The sequence below is a fragment of the Lepidochelys olivacea genome (genome assembly GCF_965140295.1).
Source record: "Lepidochelys olivacea isolate rLepOli2 genome assembly, chromosome: 2".
In the NCBI taxonomy this organism is placed as follows: domain Eukaryota; kingdom Metazoa; phylum Chordata; order Testudines; family Cheloniidae; genus Lepidochelys; species Lepidochelys olivacea.
In genome coordinates this window covers 8,633,397-8,655,788 of record NC_140412.1, presented here as the reverse complement: position 1 = coordinate 8,655,788, position 22,392 = coordinate 8,633,397, and positions in this window count along the sequence as shown.

Genomic DNA, 22,392 nt, shown 5'->3' with positions numbered 1-22,392 from the left:
CTTACCTGTAGAGTCTCCTGTGTCTAGTGGCATATAGATTCATATATATTTAGGTCAGAAGGGACCATAATGATCATCTAGTCTGACCTCCTGCACAATGCAGGCCACAGAATTTCACCCACCACTCCTGCAAAAAACCTCACACCTATATCTGTGCTATTGAAGTCCTCAAATCATAGTTTAAAGACTTCAAGGAGCAGAGAATCCTCCAGCAAGTGACCCATGCCCCATGCTACAGAGGAAGGCGAAAAACCTCCAGGGCCTCTTCCAATCTGCCCTGGAGGAAAATTCCTTCCCGACCCCAAATATGGCGATCAGCTAAACCCTGAGCATATGGACAAGATTCATCAGCCAGATACTACAGAAAATTCTTTCCTGGGTAACTCGGATCCCACTCCATCTAATATCCCATCACAGGCCATTGGGCCTACTTACCATGAATATTTAATTACCAAAACCATGTTATCCCATCATACCATCTCCTCCATAAACTTATCGAGTTTAATCTTAAAGCCAGATAGATCTTTTGCCCCCACTGCTTCCCTTGGAAGGCTATTCCAAAACTTCACTCCTCTGATGGTTAGAAACCTTCATCTAATTTCTAGTCTAAATTTCCTGGTGGACAGTTTATATCCATTTGTTCTTGTGTCCACATTGGTACTGAGCTTAAATAATTCTTCTCCCTCTCAGGTATTTATCCCTCTGATATATTTATAGAGAGCAATCATATCTCCCCTCAACCTTCTTTTAGTTAGGCTAAACAAGCCAAGCTCCTTGAGTCTCCCTTCATAAGGCAGGTTTTCCATTCCTCGGATCATCCTAGTAGGTTGCTCTGCAGGCTGCTTCTATGACTCTGCTCCCAGCCCTGACCTGCTTCCTGGGCTGCTTTTCTGGCCTCTCTGGCTCTGATTGCTGCAGCTCTCCTCCCAGGGCAAGTCTGCTCTCTCTGGGCTGTGCCTCTGGCTTTGGGGCTGCAGCTCTGCTCCCAGGACAGGGGCTGCTCTCTCTGGATCTGGCACATTTCTGCTCCCCAGCTCAGCTTGGGCCCCTGCTTTCTCTTTAGCTCTGCCACACTCTGTCTGACCCAGGCAATTCCAGCTCACACAGAAGACAGGACCTCCCTGGCCTCCTGACTCCCTGATTAGCCTGCCCGCCCTGTCATTCAGGCTGACCTGGAGTATTGGCCTCTCCCCATTGTTCCTGAGGACTATCAGTCTCAGGGTCCTGATTTCCCATCGACCCCACTTTTAGTACTGGGAGCTAGCAACTAAAACACCCCCACTGAATGTTAGTCAGGGGGCAACAGTCCCCTTACATGAACTTACCTGGACTTACCTACATGACTAGAAGTAATCACCTTTGAGGAAGTAAACCAAGCCTATAAACCAGCTGAAGAGTGGTAAACACCAAGCTATAATAAGATGGATGCTGAAATGTTAAAAACTGGAGAGGAAGTGATGGTGAATTACATGTGCAGGTTGTATAGAATGGTTTGGGGAAAGGAGAGCTATCCTAAAGAATAGAGAAGACGTGACAGATATGACAATATTCTGGACAAACTTTATGGAATTAAGATAAACCCTGAATTAAGTTCAATACCTTTGGGGCCCACTGTATTAAAAATTCAATTGTGTATGTGTTATTGTTCATAACTTCTCTAGGGGAGTGACTAATGCAATCTCTGGAAAGGATTAGAAACGTCAAAGGACTTTTGGTGATGATATGTGCGAAGTGGAATTCCCAGGAAGAACTGGGGAGAAGGGGATTGCACCTTTTCTCCAAAGGACTCAGTCTTTGAAGCTTTGTCATGAGGGGAGGATCTTTTATCTGCTGATCACCTGTCACAGGAGGACAGTTCAAGGACCCAGTCTGGATTCTCCAGGGACCAACAGACAAAAAAATGACTTTTGGATAAATAGCCTGAATTTAAGGTGACTCAGTGCCTTCTTCCTGGTCCAGCAAACAGACAGGACCCCTGGTCCATGGAGGGTCCCAGTCCTGAGGGACCTGTTGAGGCCCCATAAGACTGGATGTTAGTTCTGAGCTGAGGCTGTTATGAACTTGTGACCATAATAGAGACCCTTTATGAGGTTCTGAAGGACTGCTCCACAGCCCATGTGAGAGTTGGGGTGATCTCTGGTAAGCATGTTAGCCTGCATATAGGTTCTTTGATGGTTTTAATATGTTTTCTCTGTAATGCTTTAACCCCAAGAATAAATAAATTTGCATAGAAAGAGTTGTGTGGTAACTTAACAGGGGGCAGTTACATGGTTATCAGTCTCTGAAGAGAAAGCCAGCAGGTCTGCATAGGCAGACTGTCTTTTGCTGGGAATAACACAGTGAAGAGAGGGAACTGTTCAGCCTGCAGATACCCAGGAAAAGCAACAACAACGTGACTGGAAGCCTGAGAGCATGTGTCGGGGGACTAGCTTATTTGTGGTAACTAGAGGGGGTGACACACCTGGAAAAGTGTTTTGCATTATCCTTTTGAATAGGATGAAAACTGCGGTTGACAAAGCACTCAGGGAAGAACAGGCTGGATTTCAAGCTCGTGGGTCGTGTTCAGATCAGATCAGATTTTCATCCTGAGATGACTCACTGCAGAATACTCATAGAAGATGTTTTTTAACTTCATTGATTTTATGAAACCTTTTGATAGTGTCCAAGGAGAAGCCCTCTGGAAGATCTTCAGACACAAAGGAATTCCAGCAAACATTGTTAACTTTGATAAAAACTTTGCATGATGAGTCTGCATGCTGCATCAGGACAGAGAGCAGAGACATGGAATGGTTTAAGATTGTTATTTGAATATGGCAAGGTTATACATTATTTCCACTTTTCTTCTGCTTGTCATAGCCTTTGTAATGAAAAGAGTAACAGCTGCTGTCAAGGACACTGATATTATTTGGGTGAGAGATAAGCTGCAAGCCCTAGATTTTGCAGATGATTTGGCTGTGTTGGATACCAGCTTGGTTGGACTGAAAAGACTCTTTATGAGCAGAAAAGCAGAAGTTGCCAAAGAGGGACTTCATATCAGTTCACAGAAGACAAAGATCATAGAATCATAGAATCATAGAATATCAGGGTTGGAAGGGACCCCAGAAGGTCATCTAGTCCAACCCCCTGCTCAAAGCAGGACCAATTCCCAGTTAAATCATCCCAGCCAGGGCTTTGTCAAGCCTGACCTTAAAAACCTCTAAGGAAGGAGATTCTACCACCTCCCTAGGTAACGCATTCCAGTGTTTCACCACCCTCCTAGTGAAAAAGTTTTTCCTAATATCCAACCTAAACCTCCCCCACTGCAACTTGAGACCATTACTCCTTGTCCTGTCCTCTTCTACCACTGAGAATAGTCTAGAACCATCCTCTCTGGAACCACCTCTCAGGTAGTTGAAAGCAGCTATCAAATCCCCCCTCATTCTTCTCTTCTGCAGACTAAACAATCCCAGCTCCCTCAGCCTCTCCTCATAACTCATGTGTTCCAGTCCCCTAATCATTTTTGTTGCCCTCCGCTGGATGTTTTCCATTTTTTCCACATCCTTCTTGTAGTGTGGGGCCCAAAACTGGACACTGTACTCCAGATGAGGCCTCACCAATGTCGAATATAGGGGAACGATCACATCCCTCGATCTGCTGGAAATGCCCCTACTTATGCCATTGGCCTTCTTGGAAACAAGGGCACACTGTTGACTCATATCCAGCTTCTCATCCACTGTAACCCCTAGGTCCTTTTCTGCAGAACTGCTGCCGAGCCATTTGGTCACTAGTCTGTAGCGGTGCATCGGATTCTTCTGTCAAGGGCTACTAGGATGATCATCCTAGTAGCCCTTGTCTGGCAGAAGGGTCCTACCACTTAGAGCCTGAGAGCGTGTGGCCACCACCAGAACAAGTGTCCAACCCACAGCATCCCTGCAGCACGGCCAGGGCCTGAGCAGGAGGCCTGGGACTTACAAGGAACAGACTGTGAACTGCCCTGACATTCCAGAGACACTGTTTGTGATGTTCCCTGCCACCGAGCAGGTTGATGTGTTTTCTTTAAACTTTCCCATTTTTCCTTATTCTTTTTAAAATTAATTGTAGATTAAATAACTTGCATTTGCTTTAACTTGTATGTAATGGTCAGTGGGTCAGAGAAGTGCCCAGTGCAGAGAGAGTACCCCGGAGTGGGGACACCCTAGCTCCTGTCCTAGGTGACCACAGCAGGGTTGGGGGTCGAGCCCCCCAGGAATCCTGGGCCCAGCCTTGTTGGGGTTACGAGGACTCTGTCAGACAGGAGAGTGGAAGGGGAGTCCTCAAGGGCAGGGAGGCCACTGTGTAAAGGAAGTGAGAGCGAGGACTCAGATCCTTTCGCTAGCCCACTTCACTGGGGTAGTGCAGAAGCCAGGAAAGTTCCCCATAATAGCGGGACTATTCCCCCGCTTACGTTCACATCTCTCAATGTGTGTGAGTGGTTCTGGTTGGTTGACCACAGTTTGGAAATGTTCCATCCAACAGGGTCTCTGTCCTTCCTCGGTGGTTAAAATCGTAGCACCTCGAGCCTTCACAATACCACAAGAGTTTGAGAATTGTGATGTCAGTTGTTTAGATAATAAAAGAAGCTTTTTACAATCCCATCTCTTCTATGCCTCCTCAGCTTCTTTTGCTTTGTTTTTCTTTCCGTTCTCTCTCTTTTGGCCGATCTTTTAACTTCCTTGTCTTTGTCCACATATTCTTTGTTGAAGAATAGCTTTTACTGCCGTCTCATTCTTTGCTGAATTCTCTACTTTAATTGTTTCCTTTCTTCAGTAAGCCTCCATGTATCTGGTTGGAGCCATTCTTCTTTTTTAGATCTCCTCACCCCCACCTGCAGTCCTGGGTGCATCCATCCTTGCTCCTTTGAAATACTGCCATTGTTCTTCTCTATCATCTGTTATTGTTGTTAACTCTTCAAATCTATTGCTGAGTTGCAGGTTGAAGTCTGCCTTCATGCCTGGATCTGCTATCTTTCTGGTATCACATATACCCTCTGCCTTGCTTATTAGTTTTAGTTTGATTGTCCCAATAACAAGATGGTGGTCACTTATCAGGCTTCTAGGTGAAGCCATCATTTGCTCTCCATGTCAGTTTAGGTCTTTCCTTGTGTGGAAATAGTGTTCCACCAATGCAAAGACTCTATAGGCTGCAGAGTTCAACGAAAGGGTCTCCATTGTCATTCTGTCCTGGGATACCCATAATGTGTCTGCCCATAATGAGTTCATATCCAGTATTATCATAATTGACCTGTGCATTTAGATCTCCCATGGGGATAACAAGGCCATATTTATTGACCTTGTGAAGGGCTCTTGGCAAGCTTTGATCTGTTCATCGTTATCGTTTGTTGTCACATAACACTGAACAACTGTGACTTTTGCATGGCTCATGACAAACTGAGTAATCAGTATTCTTGAGTATACAGGTTCCCATTCCTTCAATGCTTTAGCAGCTTCGTTGCTCGATAATAAGATTACACCTTACTGGTGTTTGCCATCTTCTCCTCCAGAATGTAAGACAGTCACACCTTCTGATGATAGTTGGCCTCATCCAATCCATCTCATTTCACTCAGGCAAAGTAAACTTAGGCCAAAGATTTTCATTTCTCTGATCACTTGTGCCAGTCTACCTGTGCTCCAAAGTAAGCTAATGTTCCAACACCCAGGTCTTGTCTTAACCTTAGCTGTGAAGATACCCTGCTTCTGATGAAGAACTTCCTGGCAGCTTTGATTTCCCATCAGCATGTTGTCAGCTGAATTTGCTTGTTGACCAGTACAAACTTGTCTTCTGTCCATCAGATAGTGGTTCTCCACAGTTGATGTTTGTATTTGCAAATCTGTGACATACTTATCTTGTTTCAGAAAGTATTTTACACGAACGGGGTGTTAGCCTGACTCAGAACTCCACCAGGAGAACTGGTAGACTGCCTTTAGTCTGGCTCCTACCTGTCTGGCTGGGGTGACCTTACCAGGAGTTATATGCCCACCAACATAGTTCTCAGGGTCATCAGAGCATGCAAACCTTCCCACCACATCAAGGTGTAGTCTACATTCTCTGCTTCCCTGTGGTTAACCTTGCTGTATGCTAGTATTCCATGGTGTGCAGAGAGAGAGAGAGAGAGAGAGAGAGAGAGATCTCTTTTCTCTCTGATAGAAAGGCAGTGTGTTCTAGTAGCCGGTACACTGGGCTAGTTGTCAGGGAATCTGAGTTCTGTTCTTGTAGACCTTCACACCCATACAATAAAGATCTATATAACAGGTCTTTATCACTTTTCTCCTAGTTAGTGTAACAGCTAGTGTTGTTCCTTACAAAACATGCCATCATACTTTGGAAGAGTTTGGATCCAGCTCCAAACTTGGTGGCTGTCCTCTATGTATCATGGGATGTGCATTTAAGCTGGCAACATCTTTAACTAGCACTAAGCTGCCTGTCTAAAATAAATGCACTAGAAAAAAATCCCCCTTCTCCTGGCCAATGTGTGGGGACAAGCCAGAGGTGGTCATCTTAGACTTTCGAAGGCTGGAAGGCTGTGGGTAAACACAGATAACAGTTCTCTCAGCTGAGTTGGTTATATCTACTAGGCTCAAGGCACTCAGTTCTTAGCAAATTGCAGACCCGCACCAAAAAAAAAAAAAAGAAATGTCAGAAGATACAGTGAAGCTCTTTCTATAAGGGACAACGCATTGCACTCTCTTCCCATCCAACCAGCCAAATCCTAATTGGGTCTAACATCGGTGAGATGAAGAAAGGGACAGACAGGTCCCCAAGGATGAGGTCTGTTTTTGTGTGCCTGTCAGAAAAGATTTATAACATCCCATGCAATGGTGCCGTCATTTCATTTTCAGAGAATTGCAAAACAGGGGGAAAATAAGTGGAAACACGTGATTGCCTGATGCTTGTTTTGTGGTATTTGTAGATTTAGATAAACTCAGTTTCCACCCTCCCTTGTTATATAATGTCTGGTTGTTAGTAGTGACAGGACCTGATATGAATGGGAAATAACGACACCATAGTCTATATTTTCCCCCTCCAAAAGAACACAACTAATAGACAACTGCATTCTGGCAGCTGCTGGAATGGAAGGGTTTTTGAGCCACAAGATGATGTGATCATTTAGCAACTGAAAGTAATAAATGGACTGGATCCCCTCAGAAATAAGAACAATGTGCTAGCAATACAGTGTTGTTGGCCTGGTAGGATGCTCTCTCTGAAGGTGTTTAACATTTCTGAACAATAGAAGCTGACCCTTTCTGGAAGGAAGTGGGGACATTAAAAATGTTATTTTTATTTTATTCATGATCTCAAGAGGTGCTCGATGCCTTGAGGGATGAGTACAGGCAGCCTCTCTTAGGAGGCACCTCAGCACCTTGCAGGTAAAGGTTCTTTGAGGGGAAGGGTGGCCTTGTGATAAGGTACAGGACTGGGAGTCAGGAGAGCTGGCTTCTGTTCCCAGCTCTAACGAGGACTTGATGGACAAGTTGCTTAGGACATAATTTTCAAACTGTGTTAGCCACCATTAGCAGCTAAATCCCTATTTAAGGGTACAAAGACATGGCCTGATTTTCAGCAGTGCTGAGCAGCTGCAGTTCCTCCTGACTTCAGTGGGAGCTAAGAACACTCAACAACTGTGTATGTGCTGATCTGGAACACTTTGGCCTTAACCCATCTGTGTTGAAGTTTCTCTGTAGATAATATCTCCTGGCCTTTCTTTCTGGGGTGTTGGGAGTATTAGTTACCTTTGAGATCTTCAGGTGGAAGGTGCTATAAAAGTGTAACCAGAGCAGGTTGAAAAATGGAAACAAGTTAGTGGGAAAGATGTCACTGGAATTTCTTTTCTGTTTTCTGCAGATGCTTCAAACTTCCTGAAGTTCTGTAATGTGAACTGGCTCTCCAAGTAACTCTGATTTTTGGTTGGTTTCTCTGAGAGGAAAAGAGGACTTGGGGTATGCATATCATGTCTTCTGTGTGGTGAATGTGGTAGAGGTATTTTAAAAATTAAATGAGTACATAAGAGTTTAGGATGACCGAACTGTGCCTCAACTGGTGGAAAGAAGTTTCTGGGAAATCCCCAATAAGTCCCGCCCCAGGCTGTCATATGACAACACAAACCACCAGTCGAATGCCAGATTACAAGCACTACATCATCGAGACAAAACTTTCATTGGCTGATCCAACTCATAGGGTGCTACTCTGTTTCTAGCAGAGTCTGAAAGCTGCTTTTTCCTAATTAATCCTTTCATGGCTTCCTTATACAACCCAGCAACTCAACTGATGACATACGCAAATATATGGTCATCGTATTCCATCGTCCATTAGACCTCAATACTGCAACGGGACATGAATGGGTGGAGACTCGCACCCACGTGGAGTTCTGTTGAAGTGAATGGGACTCTGAGTAGGTGTTGGGGTCAAGTGACTTGCATCCAATTACAGAACTGGCTTCACTGCTATCACCTTTCCAGGCAGAAAAATTATATGAAATGTTGCCTATGACTGTACACATGCCTCTGTTGTAAACTCTCTTTGAAGTCCATGCTTTACATAAAACCTTTACTTTACAAAAGGAGGAGAGATTCCCCCTCTCCCTCCCCTGTTTAGTTTATCTGTAGATAGGTTTAATGATTTTTCATGCTGCCAAAATAAAGTACTTTTCTATGACAAGATTCTTTTTTTTCCTTACAGCCATGGCATGTTAAAAAAAAATGTAAAAAACAATCAATGCCAGCTAAAAGATGGATACATTCACTCCCGAGTAAGCAAAGTTACAGCATATTGACAAAAAGTTCTCTGTATTGGATTTTTCATTGGACTCAAGTTGCCAGTTTCCATAAATCAGACTTCTAGACTTCTACTTAGTCAGTGTTTCCAGATGGCAGCTAAAGAGCATCATACTTTAAGCTGTAATGAAACATGTCAGTGAGCGAGCCTACTCCCAACCTGTGATGGAATCCATCATTATCACAAAGCATCTGTCATACTGCCGTATGGAGAATCATGACATCTAACATGATAGATGATCCTGTCTCTCCCCAATGAAAAGACCCCAAGCAGAATGAAGAGGGAAGTAGCCTCATTAGCTTCCATGTGGCCTATATGTGAATCATGTAAGTTACCAGGAAAGGGTTCAATTCTCACTTTAAAGTGGAGGTTGGGGGCAGGAGGGGATGAAGGAAGGTGACAACCTTCAAGGTGACCTGATAGTGGTTTCGTTCAAAAGGATTAAATGGTTTTATAAAGTCAGTAGGAATCACCTCTGGGATTAGACACCCTTCCTCTCAGACCAACTACTCTGTCACCTATTATTTATTAGTCTTTCTACTAAAGCAGCTACTAGATATTTCCCAAAGATCAGGGCCTTGTGGTAGGTGCTGTATGTGAAACCCCCTTGCGACTGCCACCTGAATGTGCTGAGACTACGTCTAACCCCTTTTCCCCTGTCAGCTTGGGACTCCTGTACCTTGCCTGGTTGTGCCAGACATGTTAGCCTGCTACGAACACAGACCCAGGTCTGAACCACACCCCCAAAAGCTGCAGGCTTAACTGAAAACAGCTTAAGAAGTGCTCTTGTATCCAGCACTCAGATACCCAACTCCCAATAGAGTCCAAACCCCAAATAAATCCATTTTACCCTGTACAAAGCTTATACAGGGTAAACTCATAAATTGTCCACCCTCTATAACACTGATAGAGAGATATGCACAACTGTTTGCCCCCGTAGGTATTAATATATACTCTGGGTTAATTAATAAGTAAAAAGTGATTTTATTAAATACAAAAAGTAGGATTTAAGTGGTTCCAAGTAATAACAGACAGAACAAAGTGAATTACCAAGCAAAATAAAATAAAACATGCAAGTCTAAGCCAAATACAGTAAAACAGTGATTACAGATGAAATCTCACCCTCAGAGATGTTCCAATAAACTTCTTTTACAGACTATTCTCCTTCTAGTCTGGGTCCAGCAATCACTCACACCCCTGTAGTTACTGTCTTTTGTTGCATTTTCTTTCAGGTATCCTTTGGGGGTGGAGAGGCTGCCTCTTGATCCAGCTGAAGACCAAAATGGAGGGGTTTTCCAGGGGTTTATATAGTTTCTCTCTTGTGGGAGGAAACCCCTCTCTCCCCGTGTAGAATCCAGCTACAAAATGGAGTTTTGGAGTCACATGGGCAAGTCACATGTCCATGCATGTTTTCTACAGGACGTTCCCAGGAAAGCTCAGATGTGGATTGGTGTCTATCAAGGTCCATTGTTAACCAAATACTCCCAATTACTTGAATAACGCCTTCAAATTATGTTGACCAAATCTGCCTTAGGTGCTTTCTATAGCAAACACTTTAAATACAAGCATAGAGCCATCACTCATAACTTCAGATATAAAAATGATACATGCATACAGATTGGATGAATACATGCAGAAGAACATAACCTTTACAAAGATATGTTACATGGTATATCTAGCATAAAACATATACCAGTTATGTCATTGCTGTACTGCCAGCCTTCATCCCTGAGAGAAGCAAAGACTCCAGCTGTGTGATCACACCCTGCCCTCCTTATTTCAGTTATCCTTAACCAGTCAGGAAACATAAAAACTAATATGTGTCTAAGGTGACCAATCATGCAGCTGTAATGAATATTGAATATCATCAACCTCCTCTTGGTGCTGGCCCAGATGGCTGTCCACCATACTGGGAGGAGGAAGCTGGGCAGAGGGACAGGGTTTGCTCTGTGACTGTGGGGCCTACTTCCAATCCTCCCTCAAGTCACATCTCCAGGGAGAGTTCCTCTGGGCCGTGTCCACTGGTTCCCTGGATACCTTCAAGGAGCAGTGGGTGCTGTCCAGGGTTCTCTGCTTGGTGTCCCTCTCTGGGTCATAGAATATTAGGGTTGGAAGAGACCTCAGGAGGTCATCTAGTCCAACCCCCTGCTCAAAGCAGGACCAACACCAAATGAGTTGAGTTTATACCTGTAACCCTCAGTCCCAACCCTGTTTTTTCATTTGTTGTCCCCAAACTTATTTGACACCTGGGTCCAGTGGCATCTCCCTTAGGCTGAAGGGAGGGGCCTTTAGATATGGGCAGTCTTAAACCCACCCATCCCCAGTGCTGCAACAGCTGTAATGAATATTGAAGAGCAAATAAAATCAGCAAAAGCAGCTGCCACATGACCAGAGGCTAAAATTTGTTTGCATGAAACATTCATAGAATTATTCTGGACAAAACAAATTTTGTTTTCTATCAAAGTCTCTTCCTGAACAGAAATAAAGGGAAAAGTTCATGGAATAAATTGCTCACTACCAATAGTTCAGCAGGGGCCCAATGGCACCACCAGGCAAGTCTTTGGGTCTCACAGAAGCCTCTGAGGATGAGAGTGCTGAGTGGCAGTATAACACTCTTAAATACAGAGATAGGCCGGCAAGCAGGTGAGTGGAGGGCTGAGGAATTATCAGTGAAATCCCTCCAGCTGGTTTTTGTGTTTTAACGCACTTGAGCAAAATATCACACAGCTCTTTGGCCTGTACTGTGTCATGGACTACTCTGAATACCTCCAGTTCAGTTAGCCCCTCATGTTCACCATATCCTGGCCACCATCTTTCTATTTAAAGAAGACAAGGGTCACCTTCAGAAACCAGCCAATTCAACTCCTGGTGGAAGAATTATTTCTAAGCCATCCGAGCAAGTGGTTTGAGCCCGCTGACTCCAGGGCACTCCTCGTTCATGCCAGCCTAGGGATTTAGAGAAACCCAGCTGACAAACAGAATCTGAGCATCCCATGTGGCAGCCCAAAACTGGCCTGTCTGCAGCAGCGTTTTACGGCCGCTGTTGCCAAGGGTCTGCTTAGAATGAAGCCAGACGTTTTCCGGCATATCACAATAGTGCCATCTGCTCTCCGTCAAGGGATGATGAGAGAGGATCACAGCTGGATTAAACAGAGGCTAATAGATACTGCATCAAAACCACCTCAGGCCTAAGCTTTGATTGACAACTCTGAGGGACCAAACAGGATGGTGGATTAGCTTCTGTCTTGTACTGGGCTGAAACTAAAATATTGCCCATCAGCTCACTCCACCTACATGCAGAAGGCAAAAAAGCTTGTCACCCATTGTCCTCTGTCGAGGGCACAAGGGCCAGATATTACACATCCCAAGCTGAATGGAGAAGCAAAAATAATCTGTGCCCCCTTTTCCATTTTGACTCCGGAAAATTGTTGCACCAGACCTCGGCCTCAGCAGCCCGTAGTTTAATGTGTCACTGGCAAAGTACTGCAAGGAGTCCTTGTGGCACATTAGAGACTAACACATCTATTTGGGCATAAGCTTTCGTGCTTTTTGCCTCTCTCTCTCTCTCTCTCTGGCCTTATTTTTTTCCATCTTTTGTTTCTTCTTCCTTGCCCCTCCCCCCATCCCCTCACACACACGTACCCAAAACAATATTCAGTCAAAAGCTCTTTGGGGGATTTCTCACACACCTTTTGTCTTAGATGGGGGCTTATAGCCACAGCTGTGTTAACTGAAGCCCGAGTTCACACCTGTCAGTCTCACTGGGGTTTGAACTCAACTCATAACAAAAGTTTCATCCACCTCAGAGTGAATACGCTCAGAGGAAGAAGGGAACAATATACAGTGAATATGCTCAGAGGAGTAAGGGAATAATACACAGAGAATATGCTCAGAGGAGGAAGGGAACCCCCAATGGCCTTACTGCTGAGATCACAACATCCTAAGTAGACAGCATGGTCTAATGGATAAGGCACTGACCCAGAAATGGGGAAACCGGAATCAGTCCCAGCTCTGACACTGACTTGCTGTGAGATGTTGGGGGAGTCACTTCGCCTCCCTTTGTCTATGTTTCCCCTCCTGCTCTTTGTCTATTTGCAAGCTATTTACATTGTAAGCTCTTCAGGACATTGACTATCACTTACTATGTGTGTGTACAGTGACCAAGCCCCAGACCCAGGTCAATATTCAAAGCAGATCTTACCCACAAATCACGCTGTTGCCAATCCTTTAGAATCTAAAATCTAAAGGTTTATTCATAAAAGGAAAAAGATAGAGATGAGAGCTAGAATTGGTTAAGTGGAATCAATTACATACAGTAATGGCAAAGTTCTTGGTTCAGGCTTGTAGCAGTGATGGAATAAACTTCAGGTTTAAATCAAGTCTCTGGAGAACATCCACAGTTTGGCTGGGTCATTCAGTCCTTTGTTTAGAGCGTCAGTGTAGCAAAGTCCCTCCAGAAGTAAGAAACAGGATTGAAGACCAGATGGGGGAGCTGCAGCAGCTCTTTATAGTCCCTTGCCATGTGGTCTCTGATTTCTTTTTCCCAAAGACAAGCTGTCCTCACATGGCATGGAAAAACCTCAGAGTCCTGTCCAAAGGCATGTCCCTGCATGCCTTCCTGAGTCACAAGGTGTATCTGCCTTCTCTCAGTGGGTCAGTTGTGTAGTTGATGGTCCTTAATGGGCCATCAAGCAGGCTAGGCAGAGCTGAGACCAACTTGTCTGGGGTGTCACTAAGAAGTATAGCACAAGTTTGAAATACAGACAGTATAGAGCCAATACTTATATCTTTAAATACAAAAATGATACATGCAAACAGATAGCATAATCATAACCAGTAAACCATAATCTTGTCTTAGACACCTTATTTGACCCCCTTAATACAAGATTTGGTGCCACTGCAGGGCCTTGTTTGCAACAATGTTCTATACGGTCCCAGTTCAAGTCAATAACGTCACAATAAGAGGGTGGTGAAGCACTGGAATGGGTTACCTAGGGAGGTGATGGAATCTCTATCCTTAGAGGTTTTTAAGGCCCGGCTTGACAAAGCCCTGGCTGGGATGATTTAGTTGGGGTTGGTCCTGCTTTGAGCAGGGGGTTGGACTAGATGACCTCCTGAGGTCCCTTCCAAACCTAATCTTCTATGATTCTATGATTCTATGACTGAGTGGACTTGTAGGTGCTAACTTTTTGCATTGTTTTGTTTTTGAGTGCAGTTATGTAACAAAAAAATCTACATTTGTAAGTTGCACTTTCATGATAAAGAGTACTTGTATGAGTGAATTGAAAAATACTATTTCTTTTATCATTTTTACAGTGTAAATATTTGTAATAAAAATAATAATATAAAGTAAGCAGTGTACACTTCCTATTCTGTGTTGTAATTGAAATCAATATGTTTGAAAATGAAGAAAAACATCCAAAAATATTTAATACGTTTCAATTGGTATTCTATTATTTAACAGCATGATTAAAACTGCGATTAATCATGATTCATTTTTTTGAGTTAATTGTGTGAGTTAACTGCGATTAGTCGACAGCCCTACTTTCTGTATAAACCCTCAAGGCATTATTTTGAATTTCTGAGAATCCCCTTTTTTAATTCAGCTGCCTCTGTTTGCCATGGTCATTGACACATAACAATGGTAACTTGCATCTCTGTGTACAGTCCAGTTGAGAAGTTTACACTCAGAGGTCTCAGTGGTTTGAGCATTGGCCTGCTAAACTCAGGGTTGTGAGTTCAGTCCTTGAGGGAGCCATTTAGGGATCCAGGGCAAAAATGGGGGATTGGTCCTTCTTTGAGCAGGGGGTTGGACTAGATACCTCCTGAGGTCCCTTCCAACCCTGATATTCTATGATTCATATATCCTCTGTGTGAGGGCTCTGGCCAGGGGTTTAGGGATAGACTGTTATGCTAATTAAGCCTTGTTTTATTTGTACCTGCATGCACTGGTTTCTGATCATGGAATGAGCTAGAAAGTGAAATTGGTCAAAGCGCTGCAAATTTAAATTTTTATTTCATTCTTTTTGACAGAACAACAAAAAGGGGACAAAGTTTTCACCACAGTTTTCCCTTTGCACACCAGTTTTTCTACCAGCTTTTCCAGAGACAGAACTGGAAGAAGAGACAAAAGCCCCCAGGAAAATGGCAGGGGGGTGGCCTGAATATGGATATCATCTTAGAATCATAGAATATCAGGGTTGGAAGGGACCTCAGGAGGTCATCTAGTCCAACCCCCTGCTCGAAGCAGGACCAATCCCCAATTAAATCATCCCAGCCAGGGCTTGGTCAAGCCTGACCTTAAAAACTTCTAAGGAAGGAGATTCTACCACCTCCCTAGGTAACGCATTCCAGTGTTTCACCACCCTCCTAGTGAAAAAGTTTTTCCTAATATCCAACCTAAACCTCCCCCACTGCAACTTGAGACCATTACTCCTTGTCCTGTCCTCTTCTACCACTGAGAATAGTCTAGAACCATCCTCTCTGGAACCACCTCTCAGGTAGTTGAAAGCAGCTATCAAATCCCCCCTCATTCTTCTCTTCTGCAGACTAAACAATCCCAGCTCCCTCAACCTCTCCTCATAACTCATGTGTTCCAGACCCCTAATCATTTTTGTTGCCCTTCACTGGACTCTCTCCAATTTTTCCACATCCTTCTTGTAGTGTGGGGCCCAAAACTGGACACAGTACTCCAGATGAGGCCTCACCAATGTTGAATAGAGGGGAATGATCACGTTCCTCGATCTGCTCGCTATGCCCCTACTTATACATCCCAAAATGCCATTGGCCTTCTTGGCAACAAGGGCACACTGCTGACTCATATCCAGCTTCTCATCCACTGTCACCCCTAGGTCCTTTTCCGCAGAACTGCTGCCTAGCCATTCGGTCCCTAGTCTGTAGCGGTGCACTGGATTCTTCCGTCCTAAGTGCAGGACCCTGCACTTGTCCTTGTTGAACCGCATCAGATTTCTTTTGGACCAATCCTCCAATTTGTCTAGGTCCCTCTGTATCCTATCCCTGCCCTCCAGCGTATCTACCACTCCTCCCAGTTTAGTATCATCCGCAAATTTGCTGAGAGTGCAATCCACACCATCCTCCAGATCATTTATGAAGATATTGAACAAAACCGGCCCTAGGACTGACCCTTGGGGCACTCCACTTGACACCAGCTGCCAACTAGACATGGAGCCATTGATCACTACCTGTTGAGCCCGACAATCTAGCCAACTTTCTACCCACCTTATCTTCATTGTTTCTTTCTAACAACTAAGTGCTTCTGCTTCTGACATACCTTGGAAATATTCTGCAAAGTGAAAACATTCTTCTCTGGACAAACTGGGAAAACCAGGCGCATTCCTAATGCTGCCCCTGTTTGAAATAGTCACCTCATTACATTAATTTCCCAGCGATATGCACAGGAATAAAACTTCACTTGAATATTTGCAAAATGCAAATATAAAAGGTCTTTATTAATTTTATTAATTGCTATTATTATTTATATTACAATAGCACCTAGGCCTCCTTGTGTTAGCTGCTGTATAGACAATAGGCAGTCCTTGCCCCAAAGAGCTGTGTCAGAGAGGCAATTGGTGGGCCGGGAGGATGAGATAATAGAAGGCAAAGGTTTAGCAGAAGTCACAGCTGACTACTTGCCTAACCAGTGTCAGATGGTAGAGATCTGCAAGCAGCATGGCAGAGGCAGGTTTTCAGAAGGTAGTTTGTGCCATGCAGAAATACTTGTGCACAGAAATGCTTGTGAATAATTTCCCTCTACTATTCACCCCATTCTTGACCCATTTCTTTGTCTCTCCATGGCTTTAATCACCTCCATTCCTGGTCCAGCCAGCTTCCTCCCTCTTTGCTGCTTTTTTTAGCCTTCCTTATCTGATCTATCGTATTTCTAGGGCACCCATCACTATCAGGGCTAAACCTCAGCACAGATAATAAGCTTCCCCCTGAGCATAGCAGATTGCTCACCGTGGCTACGTTGGGATAGCTGAGGATAGAGGGCAACTGAAAGCACCAAGGAATCAAGCAGCAGGAGCTGTTTGTATTGATTCTTCTCTTGGCACTGCTACATCACAGAATAGCATCAGCAGTTCAGCGTACCTGCGGCAATCATCTGGCCGAACTGGCTGCGACACAACAAAGAAACGGAGATCATCCCAGGAAAGCCCAGAACACCAGTGACTGCAGCTTTGAGAAGCGAGGCAAACTAGCGGCGTTGAGGATATCCCAGCAAAGATGGATGATTAAAACATACTTTTAAACTCCATAAGGGGGCCCCTATGCTATTAAGTAGGAAGATCACTTAGCTGGGCTAGTTTTCTGATGGTCTTTTTGGATGTGCCAGGATTTCGGCTGTTAAACAAACTCGGGCTGTTGCTGAACTAAAATGCACCTGCAGTTCTGTCCTGGGGAAAATCACCTATTGCCAGCTAGCCCCAGTATTGGGGATCATTTGGAAAAGCTCTAATTAGCCCTGATAGATGGTTTTGAAAGCCCGTTCCAACACGGAAGGCTTTCCTGGGTTGCAGAATATGTTAAAGAGAGGCAACTGCATGATCACAGCCCCTTCCATGCGGTGATTGCACGATGAGTTAATTCAGCCCAGTGGATGGCAGGCAAGCCCATTTTAGAGATGAGGAAGTGGCGGCACAATGGCATTGAGGCCTTCATTTTCAAAAATCGCTTCTAAATTCAAGGGCCCCCATTTTGGGGTGCCCAGCTTTAGACACCTGCCCTTCAGGCATGCTGAGCACCCTGACCTCCAGCTAAGGCTTATGGGAGCAACAGATTCTCAGCACCCCTGAAAATCTAGTCCCTATGGCATTTAAAACTAAAAGCAGGACACCCCGACTGGGTGAAAACTGGGGCTATTGTGGATTGCTCCGGGCCTTGCACCAAACCCCTGACACAGCCTGGAAAAAGAACTTCATGGCCACAGGCTGGCAGCCCTGCTCCAGTGGGACGGCAAGGAGAGGGCAGGCGGGTGGGCGTGGTATATGGCTGACTTCCATATGTGACAAGGACATCGGTTTCCCTTCGTGAACATGGCAGGATGACAGCCCCCAGAGTGGTTGGTGCTAACTGTGTCGCGGACATTAGTAGTTGCATCGCAGTCACTTCCAGAGGCTGCCGATCATGCATCAGGTCCCTGGTGTGTCAGGTGCGGTACAAACATAGAACAAAAAAGGCCATCCTTGCCCAAAGGATTTTACAGTGTAAGCAAAGGATTATGCATGATGGCTGAATAACACAGGGGTAAGAAATACAAAGCAACAGACTTGTCAAGTGACCCTCATTAGCCACACAAAGAAAAGGAGTACTTGTGGCACCTTAGAGACTAACCAATTTATTTGAGCTCAAATAAATTGGTTAGTCTCTAAGGTGCCACTAGTCCTCCTTTTCTTTTTGCGAATACAGACTAACACGGCTGCTACTCTGAAACCAGTCATTAGCCACACACAAATTCATGCTTTCCTTTAGCGCACATTAGGGCCTGATCTGGCTCCCTGATGAAGTCAATGGGATTTTTGCCATTACATTAAATGGGCCCATGAGCACGTACTATAAAGGGCTGCCAGGCTGGAGATTATTTACTGAAATAAGCGGAGGGTTTGGAATAACTGACTGCGCTAGCGTGTGGGGAAGCGTAGTCGACCGGTTCTGAGCTGTCATCTCCTTACATCTCTTGCCCCTGGGTCCCCTCTGGAGCCTTCCACTCCTGGGCCAGCTCACGATTCCCTGTGGGAGGAGAGCTCACTCCCAGGGCCCTTTCTGAGTCTAATTATCTCCAGTGCCTGGTGCTGCTCCTCAGGTCCAGCTACAGAGCAGGGATGGAGAGCAGCCATCCAGAGCACCCTCAGGGCTGCTGTGTCTGTCAGCCCCAAACAGTGGGGAGAGGGGAAGAGAAGGCTAGTCATTGCCCTAGGCTAGGTTAGGCTCTCAGGGAGCCTCTACTCATGGTCAGTTTAACTCTGTAGCCAGCTTCACCTTTTTAAAGCTTCCCTAGCACATGCTGCCTAATTGGAATGTCCTGAGTGCAGGAAGGCTAGTTCGCTTTGCTGTTGGTGGCATGAGGGCATGTCCCACCATAGGGAGATAGTAAGATGAGCAACAGCCCGGCTTGAATACATGCTGGCCGGTCCGGGGCCTTAACACTTCAACACTGATCGGAGTTCCCTGAAAATGCCTGGGATGTGATTGAGAGACACAGTGATTGGGGAAGTGACACTAGGTACATTGACACAGGAAAGAAAAACCCATGGCTGGCCTGTGCCAACAGACTCAGGCTTGTGGGGCTCGGGCTGCAGGGCTGTGTCATTGCTGTGTAGACTTCTGGGCTCGGGCTGGAGCTTGAGTTCTGAGACCCTCCCACCCTGCAGAGGCCTAGAGCACGTGTCTGGAAGTCTGCATAGCAATAAAACAGACCTGCAGCCCCAGTCAGCTGGCCTGGGAGCAAGAGTTTCATGCCAGAAGTGCTCACCTGCTGTTTGCAAAGTTCCAGACATTCTACAAGTGACCAGAAACAGTTCTGTGTGTCTTATGGGACCAGTTACACATCACAGTTATGAACAGTCAAACCCATAGCCGTGTGGTTGGCCTCTCCACTGCCCTGGACTCAGACAGACTAACTGAGCACTCACAAACACCCAGGAAGTCTGCAACAGAGTCAGGACTTGAACCTGGGTCTATAGAGCCCTAGGCTAAACGCTTACCCAATCACCCATTCTTCTTCTCTGTTATGGATGAATGAATGCTATAAGCAAGTTATACATGAGTAGTATGTCTGCCACCGAAAAATGCTCACTACGGTGTATTCACCCAGCTCTTCTGGTGCAGACTCATTTCAATCCTCTGGAAAGATCTTTTGCATATTTCTTTCCCTGCCTCTAAATTGCTTTAGACTGCAGAGGGTAACAATGGTGCCTTGAGCCACACACAAGTGCTCAGCAAACTAGTCGTGAGATCAGAATACACCCATGCACTGCAGGAAATGGAAAAAAATAGAGAGGTTTGCTCTGTGTATTGTGACAGGATCGGGCTAGATGGCTATAGGAGAGTAATAGAAGGCAGATATATTAGCCCCAGGCTAAGTAGGTCCCTTTTCCCTGGGTAAGGTAACAGGGAAGGTTTTTTTTGAAACAGAAAGGAAATTTATTTGTAACAGTTACAAAGAATACAAAAGGATAAAAAAAAACTTAGCAACAAAACAACGCAATCAAAAGGTATAACACAACAGCTTTCAGGAGGGAGAGGTGTTCAGGTTAGCCCAGGCCCAGAGCGGGGGGGCTTCCTCGACACTCGTGGTCTTCCACCCTCTCGAGTTACCTAGTGCCGCGCCCAGGGTCACCGACCCTCCCTCTCCTGAGAGTGCCCGACAAGATGGGCACGGCTGCGGGGTGGGTGGTTGGGAGGGAGGGGGGTACACCCATGTATTATAGGACCCCTCCTAGAAGACAGTAATGATGGTATTCACAGCAACTAACGGCTGTGACTGGCGGCTCTCGCTCTTTCCCTCAATCAGAGGGTCAGACGGAGGGAACCGGACGGGGTCACCGAGCAGAGAACCCCGGACAGCGCCCACCGCTCCTCGAAGGTGTCAAGGGAGTCGGTGGACGCTGCCCAGAGGAACTCCGCCCGGATACGTGAATGTACTGAGAGTCGGAAAACGGCCTCACAATCGCAGGACGCCTCATGAGCCAACCTCCGCTCTCTGGTCTTATAAATGGCTGTTTTAGCCAAGGCTAGGAGGAGGCTAACCAGGAGATCCCGCGACTTGGTGGGGCCACGGATGGGGAGTGTATAGATAAAGAGGTGGGGAGAAAAATGAAGCCAAAAGCGCAAAAGAATATTTGTGAGGAGCCGAAAAAGAGGCTGCAATCTGGCACACTCTAAATAGACGTGCGCCAGGGTTTCCCTCACGTTGCAAAAAGGGCAAGTCTCCGGAAGGGAGGTAAAACGTGTCAAAAACACGCCCGTGCTCACAGCCCCGTGAAGGAGCCGCCAACTGATGTCCCCGACGGGCCTCGGGACCAAGGTGGAGTACAGGCTGGCCCACCGAGGTTGCTCACCCTCCAAAGGTGGTAAGAGATCTCGCCACTTTGTATCGGGGCGGGACACCAGGGTGCGGGCATGAAGGGTATGGAGCGTGAGTGTATATAAATATTTCCGTGATGCAACTTGAAAACCGACCGGTTGCAGTTCATGCAGCCGGCTCGCAGTGAAAGGATGAGGGGTGTGTTGGGATCGGCAGGGTAGGGGCCCGATGGAAAGGTCCGGCGGGCCTGGGGTAAGGGATGGGCGGGGCGCGCCCTCGCACAAGGCTCGGCTAACATAAGCCCGAGCGGCGGGGGTCAAAGCGGCCCCCACCTCCTGAAGCACGCGCCGGGGGGTGCGAAGGCTGGAGAGCCCCATGCGTCGAGCGAGCGTCAGGGGATCCAGCCAGTCCCCCCGGTCGTAGTCCAGGAGGTCCCCGACCCTCGTAACTCCTGCCAGGACCAACCTCTGGCGCACCGTGCGGGACTCCGCCGCCTGCACACAAAGTTGGGGGTTGTGTAGCAGGGGCTCCGTGAGGAGATCTGCCCCCACGATGGCCGCCACGGACCTGGTCGTTGAGAACAGTTTCCAGGCCCGGAGGAGGTCCTGGTAGAAATCCGGTAGCCCAGAGAGGTCTCGCGGAAAACCTCTCGGACAAAGATAAAAGAGCTGTCGGTCATATCGGAGCCCATGGAAGCGGCGTAAAAAGGCATGCGCCAATATGCTCCACGTCGAACTACCTGCACTATAAAGGAGCCTCTGCAGGGCCTGGAGGCGGAAAACGCGGACCTGAGTGTACAGACACTTCAGGCCCTGCCCTCCTTCCTTCAGGGGCAAGTGGAGAACTCCAACAGGGGCCCAGTGCAATCCTGACCAAAAGAACTCCAGAATCAATCTCCGGAGGTGGGACAGGAAACCCGGGGCCGGGGCTAGGGTGTTGAGCCGGTACCAGAGCGTGGACAGGACTAGTTGGTTAAGCACCAGTGCTCTCCCCCGAAGGGAGAGACATCGGAGTAGCCTCGTCCATTTCCTGATCCGCTCAATCACACCGCCTTCCAAATTTTGCCAGTTCTCCGGCGGAGAAGGGTGCGTGGCAGAAAGGTAAACGCCGAGATAGAGCAGAGGGCCGGCACTCCACCGGATGGTCTGAAGCGCGGGTGGGAGGGGGCTTACCTGCCGCCAGCCCCCCACCGCCAAGCCAGAGCTCTTGACCCAGTTGACTCGGGCGGAGGAGGCTGCCGAAAAGATGGCTTGGCATGCCTCCACTCGCGCCAAGTCGCCCGGGTCCTGGACCACGAGGAGGACGTCATCGGCGTACGCCGACAGGACCAGTCGCAGCTCCGGCTCCCGCAGCACCAACCCCGTCAACCTCCTGCGGAGGAGACAGAGGAAAGGCTCGATCGCCAGAGCGTACAGCTGGCCTGAGAGGGGACACCCCTGCCGCACCCCTCGCCCGAAGCTGACCGGTTCGGTCAGGGTCCAGTTGAGCCTAACCAGACACTCCGCGGAGGCGTACAGCACCCAGAGAAAACTCACAAACTGAGGTCCGAATCCAAACGCTCG